Raw genomic sequence first — 12856 nt, 5'->3', positions numbered from 1 at the left:
TTCGACTAAACCATTTTGTTGTGGTGTATAAGGAGACGAAAAATGATGTGAAATTCTCAGTTCTGTCAAAAACGAATCCAAAATTCTATTTTTGAACTCTGTTCGATTATCACTTTTTATCTTTCGAACTTTTCTTTTCAAGCTTAACTCAATGTTCTTGATAAAATCAATCATCACTTGAGTAGTTTCAAACTTCTGTCAAAGAAAGAAAACCCAAGTACACCTTGAAAAATCGTCAACAATAACCACTATATACTTTTTCTTATTGAGTGACTCAACAGTCGAAGGTCCACACAAGTTGTGATTGGAAGACCCTGAAGATGTTGTTTTCTCTGTTCACATGCTGCACACAATGAATCATTGTCAAATTTCAAGATAGGTAAACCATGAACAAGATCATTAAGAACAAGTTTTTAAATTCTTGAAGTTAAGATGAGAAAGATTTCGATGCCCCAACCAACTGAGATCCGAAGATGCTTTCGATAGCAAGCACATAGAGGGTATGCCAACAATTGGTTTCATGTCGAGAGTGAACATTTCTCCCTTTTGTTTTGACTTTAGCAAAACCTCCTTTGTTTCCTTGTTTGAAATTGTACTACATTCCTCATCAAAAAGAACTTGATTGCCTATTCCAACAACAAGTTGCGAAACACTAATCAAATTATGCTTCAATCCTTCAACATAAACAACATGATTCACCGTGAATTTCCCATTTGTTACTTTTACATAGCCTCTGACTTTACACTTTTGATTATTTCCAAATTTAACAACACCAACATTCTCTAACTTTCAAAAATCTCTAAAATTTTCTTTCCTTCCAGTCATGTGACACGAGCATCCACTATCAATATACCAACCTCCGTCATATTGCTCATCACATAGTACCTGCAATCAATTAGAAAAATTTAGTTCCCCAAGACCTTTTGGGTCCGTGGACATTAGTATGGAACATATTGTGCAAAGAAGAACTTAAAACCCGATTACAAACTTTCGATTTTAAATTTTCAATTAAGTCAACTTCATCAGCTTTAGGCATCGATATATAATCATGTAATGACAAAGTTTCAACATTGATTTTCTCTTTTTCAACCTTTTGCTGAGAAACATCAATTTTCTTCTTTGGAACATCTTTCCATTTTTCCACTTTTAGAGTAGACTCTCGAGATGAAGAACTTTCGGTCATTGACTCACTCAAATTTTTCTCGTAAGCATGTTGAATTTGATCTTGAGAAAATTTTCGTCATTGATATTGTTTTCCCTTTCCTTCAATCCAATGATTGAAATTATTGATATAATTATTTCCTTTAACAAATGAAGTTTCATCTTTTGCTCCGAATCAATATTTGGAAAGTTTGGATTTTTAGGCTTAAAAGGCATATTTTGCTTTCCTTTGATATCTGTTTTCTCAAATATCTTGTGTAAATTGATTTGCGAGATGAATGTTGAAAAGGATTTAGATACTGGTTTTGATAACCAAAATGTGAATTTTGTTGAAAACTTTTTGATTTTGAGAAAAACCCCTTTGTGCATGGTTTTGAGCAAATCCTTGAAAACCATTTTGCTTTTGAAAATTGTTCTTTCCATATCGAAGTTTATTTCGAACTTGATTTTGACCTTGTCAAAAATTATTTTGATTTTGAAAAGATTTATTAGAAAAATTCTTTGCATTTTGTGAAATCTTCTTCTCAAATTCAGGAGATTTTTGTTTAAAAACCTTTTTTTTTGTGAAAATCTTTTGCATTTTTCCAATACACTTTATTTTGTGCTTTTGATTTTGAAATTCCTTTTTCAGATGCTGATTTTTCCACTTCTCTTTTGAAAATTTGTGTTTTTTGCCTTTTGATATTTTAGATCACTAGGCAATGATTCGATACATTTTTCTTTCTTTTTATTTTCAACAACAGTCTTTTCTATTTTTACTGTACACACACGTTTTGTTTTATTTTTACATTGAAAAAACTTTTGATGGTTTGTTCAAACCATTTTCGATAGTACATTGATTTGAATAAAATCTGTCATCTGTTACAATTGAATTGCCTTCCTTTACCAACTTGTTCAATTCAGGAGCTACTTTATCAACATTTCCTTTTGTGAAAAAGACCTGAGTTGGATACACAACATCATCAGTATCCTTGAACCTTGGATAAACCACAACATTTTATTCAAGATAATGTGCTCCTTTTTCTTTTAACACTTTTGTGTATTCTTTCGAGTCTTCATAAAGTTGATCTTCCACCACTCGTGTAATTTGTTTCTCATTCGAAATTTCATCATCATTACTCACATAGTGCTCAACAACAACATTATGTCAAAAATCACAGTTTTGAGTTGTTGAAGATTGATCATTGTTTGGCTTTGTCATTGAATCATTATTATCATTGCCTTTAGGCATTTAATTGACATTAATGACTAACAGTCGTGAGCAATCAACACATTCTTCTTCCTAAATTTCACTAATATTATCAGAATTATCTTCAATATCAACAAAATTTTGTTGAGAATTTAGTGTCCACTTCTCGGTCATGTTCAAAATCTTAACTTGTTCATTTTTGGTTAATGTCCCATTCATAATTTTCACAAGATCATCAACATTCAAACATTCATCCATATTAACAATACCATATGCATACGAACCATTAGGTATCTTATCATAATCAGCTATCTTAATTTCGCAGTCATAAGTTGTTTCATCAATTTGTTCTCTTTTATATGAAAGAAAAGGAAGTAACTTCCAATGATGTTCATCATACATATCAGTCGAATGATACAATTCAGTTAATTTACCATAAAAACGTTTTGCTGAATTACAATAAATGTTCCTCTGTTTGATAAGCATCATATTGTCCATTCTAAGTGTGTCTATGTCTATTAAAAGATTCGTTATTCTTAAGTCTAGAGACTCCACTAATCCCTTTTTTTCTTCAAGTCTATTTCTAGCTTCATATAACATGGATTTGGATTTTCTGCTTCACTACTCATGGAGATTAACATGCTATTAAGATAAGCACAAGTATTATCAAACTCAGACAAAACATCATTATAAGAAGATGAAGGAGTTTTAAATGAATCAAGAAGATTACGCACATTTGTAGTCATTGGTGATTTAGTTGAGTCTGTCGACATGAAACACCTTCCTGAGATCCTTTCTCCTTCATTCTCCTCATTCGAAACAACCTTCTCATCTTCATCCTCTTCAAATTTTGCATACATTACACCATGAGTTGGATGGCGCATTTCCTCATCATCTGATCCCAAACACCAGATTTGATAGCTACCATCCTCTTCATTATTTCCTCTCGCAACCAATGAAATGTTCTTCGTCTAAGATCGAATCTCTTTAAGCCTCTCCACGTAGTAAGCTTCGTCTTTAACTCTTTCCTTCTTTTCTTCCTTCTTCTTCAACATACAATCTTTTGCCAGATGATTAGACCCATTATAGTAGTTATAGTTATAACCTGAGTCTCCTTTCAATTTCAATTCTTTCTTCTCATTCAAACTCTCTACATCCTTCTTCTCCACTTTCGAATCCTCATTCACACTTTTTCCAGACGACATAACTCCTTTACCCTCATAACTATTCTTGATTTTTGGATTAAATGGCTTCTTAAAGAACTTCTTCACCTTGTTATTTGAATAGTAGGCAACGACTTCGTTATCAAAATTAAACAAGAATCTTTCTTCGCCATTTTTAGCTTTTTCATCAGATTCAACTTCCTTCATAGAAACTTTCGACACCAATGTCTGTGGTCCACCCAAACTTGATTTATTTTCCTCATCAATATCTTTAACCTCAATTTCATGAGCCTTCAAGATATTGTAAAGATTCGATAGTGAAAAACCATCAAAGTTCTCGTATGTTTTAATCATCATATTTATGTTCCTCCATTCTTTTCTCAATCCCATGAGAAATGTCAAATTATACTCTAATGATAAACGTGTAACTCCATATAGAGAATATTTGAATATCAACTCATTCAATTGATCATAAAATGATTCGATTGATTCACCTTCTTTCTGCTTAAAATCTCCCAATTCTAACACACATTGAGTAACAAAACTCTTCTTCGACTTCTCGTTACATTGATACTTCTCCTTCAAAGTACCCCAAATTTGCTTTGCAGTTAAGCATCCATGAACATAATTGTAAACTACCGGTAGAAGAGCACCAAGTAATTCACGCATACACTTTTTATCGTTTTCCTGCATCTTGTTTCCTCGTGTGATCATGTCTTCAGAAGTAGCAGACATTCCAACAGTAACTAACATCCAAAGATGAAATGAGCCATTGTTGATGGATCTCATCAGATCTTCATCAATACCATTCAAGTAATCCTCCATTCTGTCAGCCCATTGTTCATAGTATTTTGGAATTCACATTAGAATTTTTGTTGCTGATCCAAGCAGATGTGAGAAATTAGTCATCGTATTCATATTCAAGTTCGGCATTGATGTTCGAATTTTGAAGAAAAAAAATTTCTGAATCAAAGAGAGATCAACCAAAAATTAATTAGAGATCATTTGATCTAACACACAAAACGTAGAATCGATACAAATCAATCAATCGACACAAGTTTTCTGTTTCAATCTGCGAAATATTTTGAATCGGAAAAATCGATTAAAAAAGATGAAAAATACAAAAAAACTTCAACCGATGATATGAATCCTGATCTGATACCAATTGAAGTGTGCTCAATTGATTAAATTATTAATTGATTCAGATAAGTAATGTAAGACGCGAGATTTAAATAAGATCTGATTGACTCAATATATTGTCTGAAGAGTACACAGAGTGAGTAAAAAATGTTATCTGAATATTCGAACTGATACCATAAATCTATGTACTTATAATATTTATAGGATACAACAGACACACAAAAAGTAGGAGGACTAAACGTGACATAATGGAACATATAATGCCTTGTAAATAGATAGTATGTCGAAAGTACAACTACGTTCGACACATACAGACAATTAACGAAAGATATAGCTTTCAACTCTCACTAAACAACTTTCGACTCTACAAATTTCAATATAATATAGACAACTTATGGACCACCCTCTATTTTTATAGTACCTTTTTTTGCTTTACCTATTTTAATAGATAGTCATTTTATGCAGAGGATGGCACTCGTGACATTTTCCTTTGCTAGTCAAAATACACTACTAGAAAAAAGGGCTTTCCTTCACAGACATTGTCTGTCGTAAATGCTTATGCATGACAGACAAATGTCCATCGTTAAAAGCCATGTCATAAAGGAAAATGACAGGCGTTTGGCATGCCATAAAATTTACGACATACCTTTGTGACGTACAATTAAGACATACATACACGACATGTATTTTCGACATAAATTTACGATTGAATTTATATGTCGCAATTCATATCATTTTGTAAATATTGACATACATTTATGACTTAAAATTACGACAACTATTTTTCACGTCATGATTTTTGACATAGTTTTATGACATACATTTGTATTGTCATGGTTTTACATTTTTAATATATATATATATATATATATATATATATATATTCTAAATTTTTACCAAATCTTTAATACAAGTCTTAATCAAACTAAATTACACATTTAATGTCTAATAATACAAAATAAAACAACATACATATACAAAACACAATCCATTACACAAACTATATTGTCAAATTCAAAAGCGTGTTCAGAATTCATCAAAAAGTAATTGTCAAATACATATAACCGGTAAAGAAAGTTTATGATATAAGTAGCCCATCCTTCATGCACCTTATCAAGATCAACAATTGTATATTCATTCTTCCCCTAAAATTGAGACAAACTAATATATTAGCAAAAAAACAATTAAACAATTATATACGTGAAAATTCTATAACAATTAAAGTCCATTAATTAATTAATAGATTTACTTAAGTCGTTATTCAACACTTCAAGTCCGTCGTCAACAACCGATTTCATGAACTTTAGAACATAATACCCACATTCCGTGTAACCTGGCTAAAAGGGACACTACAATTACATAATAAAGTGATTAGTCAAAAACTATAATATATTAACCAAATCCAATTGAAATTAAAGTTGCAGTTTATGCCAACCAAAACATTTATCCACTGGACATTAATCGTTTTCTTTGATCCACTTTGTCTTGCATTCAAAAGCAATGCTCTACAAAAAATATGGATGGACTATATCAAAGAAAATAAATTAATGTTTCAATAATTTATATTACTTACACTTCAATCATCTGCTTCAAGTGTGTATCAATATCTAGAGGCCTTAGAGAATCAAGGTAATAGCAAGTTATTGTTTGCCTTTCTAGTATTGCTAGCATCCAATGGCCACTATAAACCAAAAAATCAAATAAAAAACAAATGATTCTAAACAAAGCTTAAATACAAGAAATGGTAACTTATTTTCTATTTACTGATGGTAGGAAAGCTAAATGCAAGAAACAACAAAGTACATTGCTATTTCCTACACTTGGGACATAAAAAGATTTATGTAATAAAAAGAGTACATTATTTATTTTTTTAATATCAAAATCAACTAAAGTATTTTGTTATTTCTTGCATTTTAACCAAAAAATGCATAAATACATGAAATAGCAACTTACTTCTCCTTATTTGTGGTAAATGAAGCTTAAATGCAAAAAAGAGCAAAGTACATTGATATTTCATGCACTTTGATAGAATAAGACTTGTGAAACAAAAAGAGTGTCTTTTTCCTAATTCGAATCAACAAAGTATGTTGCTATTTATTCCATAGTAGATTCCTGTTATATTCATCATACTATTATTTTCATATTCTAATTTTAGCCAAATAATAACCAAAATACTTAACCCATTAAGTCAAACAAAATCAAATGGATAATCTAACCCGAGATTGTAAGGCTTTAAAATGGTGTGGCTTTCCTTTCTTGTGGACAACCGACATGCTAGAACTCTACTTGCTTCATCACCTTTCATAAAGTTTTCCATACGCCCATCTTTAGAGATCGCACTCGGGCTCATGAAATAGATTCCATGATCTATTTTCCTCCATTCTTTATTTCTTCATACAAGTACCTATTAAGATAGAAAATATAAAAAAGTTTAGTAAATTGGTTAAATACACAAAATAAAGTAAAATGAGCACTTACATCATATAACTTGTTATTATAGCATCAATCAACTTATCCATTGTAAACACTATTTCAAAATCACCCACAGTTATATAGTCAACTTATCCATTGTAAACACTATTTCTAAATCACCCACAGTTATATAGGTGTAACAATCAGACACATCAAACAAATTGTCTTCACATTGGATTTTTGTGAATATTTCCCTTGAAAGTTGTGTATCAATTGTATGTGAAGTTAATTTTAACACATGACTAGTTTCAATTCTTATCTTTTTTTTATCTAGTTTTCCATGTAAATATAAGAAAATATTTTAGTAATACAAGATTTGTTGTAGTTTGTTATCGTTCCTTTTGCAGTAATGTTTGACGCAGTATCAACAGCAAGATAACAAGAATTATACTGCAAATATATAATGGTAGTTTAATTTTTCGAAATAAATAACAAGGAGATTGAAATAATGAAAGTGATTGAAAGTGGGAACTTGATTGTTAGGAATACTTACAAGTAAATCTCCAATTGGCTCATTTTGAAAATCTTCATTGTTCGCACAACTGGCGTCTTATGAAACATTGTTCACACGCTCTCTTTTAAGTGTCTGCAGCTTGTTTTCAAGTGTGTTAAATCGTTGATTAAAATTCTTCTTCTTATTATCTATATAACTCTTTACGGTCTTGGGTAAAGAAAAGTATTGGTGTGGGGTTACATATTTACCTCTGCATAATTTTCCAAAAATTGCAGCTTATCCTATACATGTTATAATTTTGTAGCTCATCCTATACATGCAAAAGCTCATGCATGTGATGAGATCAGAGGTAAGCAAAACAATATAAAGTATCATATGACAATTCATTACATTCCATCCAAGCAAACATACTTGTTGTTTCTATTTCTTTCACTTACTGTTACCTTTTGTATACCTCTTTGTTACTATATTTTGAAATCATGTCATATTATTACATAATTTAAAAGTATTCACGTTGGTAAACCTTCATCTTATTTAAGCTTGTTTTAGAGGGAGTGCATACAACATAAATTAATGCACAGAAAGAACTAAAAAAACTTAATAGAGAAGTCCATCATTGGTTGACTTTACTATCTTTGATAGACACTGATGCAATATTTGTGTTTTTGGTAATAGAAAAAGTCATGTTCAGAGTAGTTAACAAAGTCGACACAAGTCGACTTTGTTTAGAGTAGTTAAAAAAGTTAACAAAGTCATGTTCAGAGTAGTTAATAAAATCACAGAGCAAGGTCGATACAAGTCGAGTTCATCTCATGGATTTGCAGATCTACTTAGAAAAAGAGAGGTAAAGAATGAATGGAATGGCTCATTCCATTACCTTGCTTATTCCATTCCCAATAGCAAACTTTATGAAGCCCATCCGTTGCAACATCCAAGAATAAGGAGAAAAAGGGAGAAAACTCAAGATCTAGCTACACAGATAGATAAAAATCGGATCTTGAACACTTAGAACAATCCAAAATAGTGCCAAACTGAAGATAAGAGCTTTGCTTGCTAGATCTTTTCTTCCTTCTCTCAATCTTCTCCTTCTTTTGCTCCAAAATACCACACTAGCTCACAATATGAGACGAAATGATGATTAATGTTCATAAGGCCCATATGAGAGTTTGCAGGCTGATAAAAGATCAGCCTCAAGGACTTAAGGAGATTATATAGGGTGCAAACCCTAAAATTTAGGGTTTCTTACCCAGCCGCCAACTTGTCGAGTTTTCCTCGCCAACTTGTCGAGTTTTCCTCACCAACTCGTCGAGTTGGTCCAAAAAGATGTGCATCCCAAAAGCCTTTCAACATGTCGAGTTGATACCATCAACTCATCGAGTTCCAAGGGAAAGTAGCTTTTTTTAAGGAATAAATCTTATACCTGGAAATCAGGATGTTACAGTATGTATGACTCTCCTTTTGATATCTATCAAAATGTCGAATCTGCACAAGAACTATGGTATTCCCTTGAATCCAAATACATGGAATAAGTTGCTTCAAGTAAGAAATTTCTGGTTAGGAACTTCATGTGGTACAAGGTGGTTGATTCCATGCTTTTTATGGAACAATACCAATAAGTGTTAAGAATCCCAGGACAGTTTGCTCAACACAATATGAAAATGGATGAAGCCATTTATGTGGCTGTCATCATGGACAAACTGCCCCCTTCCTAGAAAGAGTTTAAACAAAATCTGAAACATAACAAGGAAGAATTAACTTTGGTTCAACTTGAAAGCCATTTATACATTGAAAAAGTCTCTAAGGACTCAAGAAATTGATAACAATCCCAGAGGAAAAAACCAAGTTGGTTCCTCTTATATGAACATGGTCGATGGAGAAGGATCAAAGAATCCTAAGAAGTCTAATGGTAAAAGGAATTTGAAAGGCAAGGATGACAAGTCTTTTAACAAGAAGGAAAAAGTGGTTTGCTGGAACTATAACAAATAGGGCCACTTCAAGAAATATTGTCTCCTTCATAAGATGAATGAGGATGGTGTTGGTCCAAGTGGATCTAAGGATCCAGAAAAGCAACAAGGTCATATTTATGTTTTCATACCGAATTCTAAATATATTCAAAATTATATTTCTATGATTCTGAAAAAATTTATGTGCAGGATGATAATGTTGCATGGTGGGTTGATTCGGGAGCAACAAGTCATGTTTGCAAAGATATACACTGGTTCAAGGACTTTCAACCAATTGATGATGGATCTGTTTTGAAGATAAGAAATGTTGCAACTGAACCAATCAAGGGCCTAGGATCCGTTTTACTTACTTTTATTTTTGGGAAATGTTTGTGTTTGAACAATGTTTTATATGTTCCGGGGATTCATAAGAATCTCGTTTATGAAATTGTATTAAAAATTTGTGGTTACAAACAAGTATTAGAAAGTGACAAGTATATCTTGTCAAGACATGGTTCTTTTATGGGATTTGGATATGTATATAAGACTATGACACATTCATTACAAGAGATTAAAATACATGTCTAAAATGAGTCTAATTCCTACTTTTAATTTGCAAAATAATGTAAAATGTAAAACATGCATGCTAACTAAAATCACTAGACAACCTTTCAAAGATGTTGTTATGGAAAGCAAGGTGTTGGATCTTATAGATAGTGATTTATGTGATTTCCATGCAACACCCTCCCTTGGAAACAAAAAGTATGTTGTTACTTTGATTGATGACGCGTCTAGATATTTTTATGTCTATTTGCTATATTCAAAAGATGAAGCTGTTGATAAATTTAAAATTTATAAGAACAAGTAGAGCTACATAAAATTGAATTAATAAAAGTCTTGGGTACTGATAGAGGTAGTGAGTATTATGATCCAGTTTATTTTGAATCAATTAGAACAATACATCAAACCACAACTCCATATACACCATAACAAAATGGTGTAGCTGAAAGGAAGAATAGGACTTTGAAAGAAATGGTTAATTCCATGTTGTCCTATTCTGGATTAATTGAAGGGTTTTGGGGGAGGAAATGTTAACTACATGTTACACCTTAACCAGAACTCCAAATAAAAGGAGTAATAATACTTCCTATGAACTTTGGTGTAAAAAGGTACCAAATTTGAGTTATCTCAAAGTTTGGGATTGTAGAGCAGTTGGCAAGGGTCACTGAACCCAAAAGGAAAGCATTCAGTAAGAGAGGTGTAGATTGTATCTTCATTGGGTATGTTAAGCATTCCAAAGCATATGGATTCTATGTTTTAGAATCTAATGACTATGTGTCTATAAACACTGTGATAGAGTCAAGAGATGTTATCTTTAATGAAGAAAGATTTACATCTATACCTAGACCAAGGGAAATGATTCATCTATCTTCAAGCAAGAGTACTACTCAAGATGAAGATGTTTCTAGTAGTGCAAGTTTTGTACCTGAACCTTGGAAAAGCACAAGAGATAGAAAAGCTAAGTCTTTAGGATCTGATTTTCAACTTTATCTAATTGAAGGAACAAGGAACGAGACTATATGTCAACATCAATATTGTTTTAATATCGAGGAGGATCCAAACACTTTTAGTGAAGCTATGGCTTCAAGGGATGTTCATTTCTGGAAAGAAGCAATTCAGGATGAGATTGATTCTATCATGCATAACAATACTTGGGTATTGTCTGACCTACCTCCTGGTTGCAAAGCATAGGGAAGTAAGTGGATCCTTAAAATGAAAATGAAGGTGGATGTCACAATTGATAAGTATAAAGCCAGATTGGTTATCCAAGGCTTTAGACAAAAGGAAGGCATTGACTTTTTTTTTGATACTTATGCTCCTGTTGCTAGAATTTCTACTATTAGATTATTGTTAGCTCTTGCAGCTATACATAATCTTGTGATTCACCAAATGGATGTGAAAATGCATTCTTGGATGGTGACTTGGATGAGGAAATTTACATGAAACAACCTGAAAGGTTTGTGATGCCTGGTAATGAACATAAGGTGTGCAAGTTGAAGAAATCCTTATATGGTTTGAAAGAAGCACCAAAACAATGGCATCAAAATTTTGATGATGTGATATTGTCTAATGGTTTTATATTGAACTAGACTGACAAATATGTCTATAGCAAATTTGATTCTTCTGGTAAAGGAGTTATAATTTGTCAATATGTTGATGATATGTTAAGTTTTGGTACTAATCAAGGTGAAGTTGATAAAACCAAGAAATTCTTATCATCTAGTTTTGACATGAAAGACATAGAAGAGGCTGAGGTAATTCTTGGTATAGCAATTAGAAAAGGAAACAATGGGATTTCAATTTCTCAATCTCATTACATTGAGAAGATATTGAAAAAGTTTTAACTTTGACAATTGTTCTCCTGTAAGCACTCCTCTAGAATTTCAAAGTACACTGTTATTTAGGGGCGAAGCCCCTAAAGGCCTAAATGAACAGGGGTCCGGGGGCAACGCCCCTGGGAGCGGGGTTGAAGGGGCGGCAACCCCTGGCGAGGTCCAAGGGGAAGAGCTCTTGGCTGGGGTTGAGCTACCCGTTTTTATGACTGTTTTTGATGGTTTGTGACAATTAGAAACTATCATATGACAGTTTTCGGACAGAGATCATAAAATCGGTTTTTGGTCTCATTTTCTGGTACATACGAAATTCATAACAATCACATTCTCTGTTCTTGCTCTCATATTCGGAGTCTTATCTAATTAAAGATGACAAAATTACAAAAATGGTCCCTGTGGTTTGCCAAAAGTCACAAAGTCAGTCCCTGCTATTTTTTTTGATGCAAACGGTCCTTGTGGTTTGCAAAACTTGCAAAGTTGACCATTTTTACTAACACCGTTAGTAAAACGCCGTTAGGGACTGAATCTGTAAGGGTATTTTCGTATTTTCAAGTATAAAGGGACTGAATTCGTGACATTTGATAAACCACAGGGAACATTTTTGAAATTTCTTAGAAAAAGACAATTAAATTTCTAGGAAGAGGGATCAAACTCATGACCTCCACCTTTTTATTTTGCCTAGCGACTTAACCACTTGAGCTAAAGGCTCACTTGGTTTTTACCTTCTAAAACTCATTTATATAATAATAAATCGATAAAACATAAACAATAAATAAATTAAAAAAACATTTTTTTTACATAATTTTTTTAATAAAAATACGTTTTATTTATTGTTTATGTTTTATTGATTTTATTATTGTATATATGAGTTTTAGAAAAAAAATACGTTTTGTTTTATTTAAAATGTTTTTTGTAATTTACATATTTTTGTTTATAATACG

Source organism: Lactuca virosa, chromosome 5 (assembly GCF_052849685.1).
Source record: "Lactuca virosa cultivar CGN04683 chromosome 5, Lactuca_virosa_CGN04683_v6, whole genome shotgun sequence".
Classification (NCBI taxonomy): Eukaryota; Viridiplantae; Streptophyta; class Magnoliopsida; order Asterales; family Asteraceae; genus Lactuca; species Lactuca virosa.
This window is presented reverse-complemented; position numbering follows the sequence as displayed.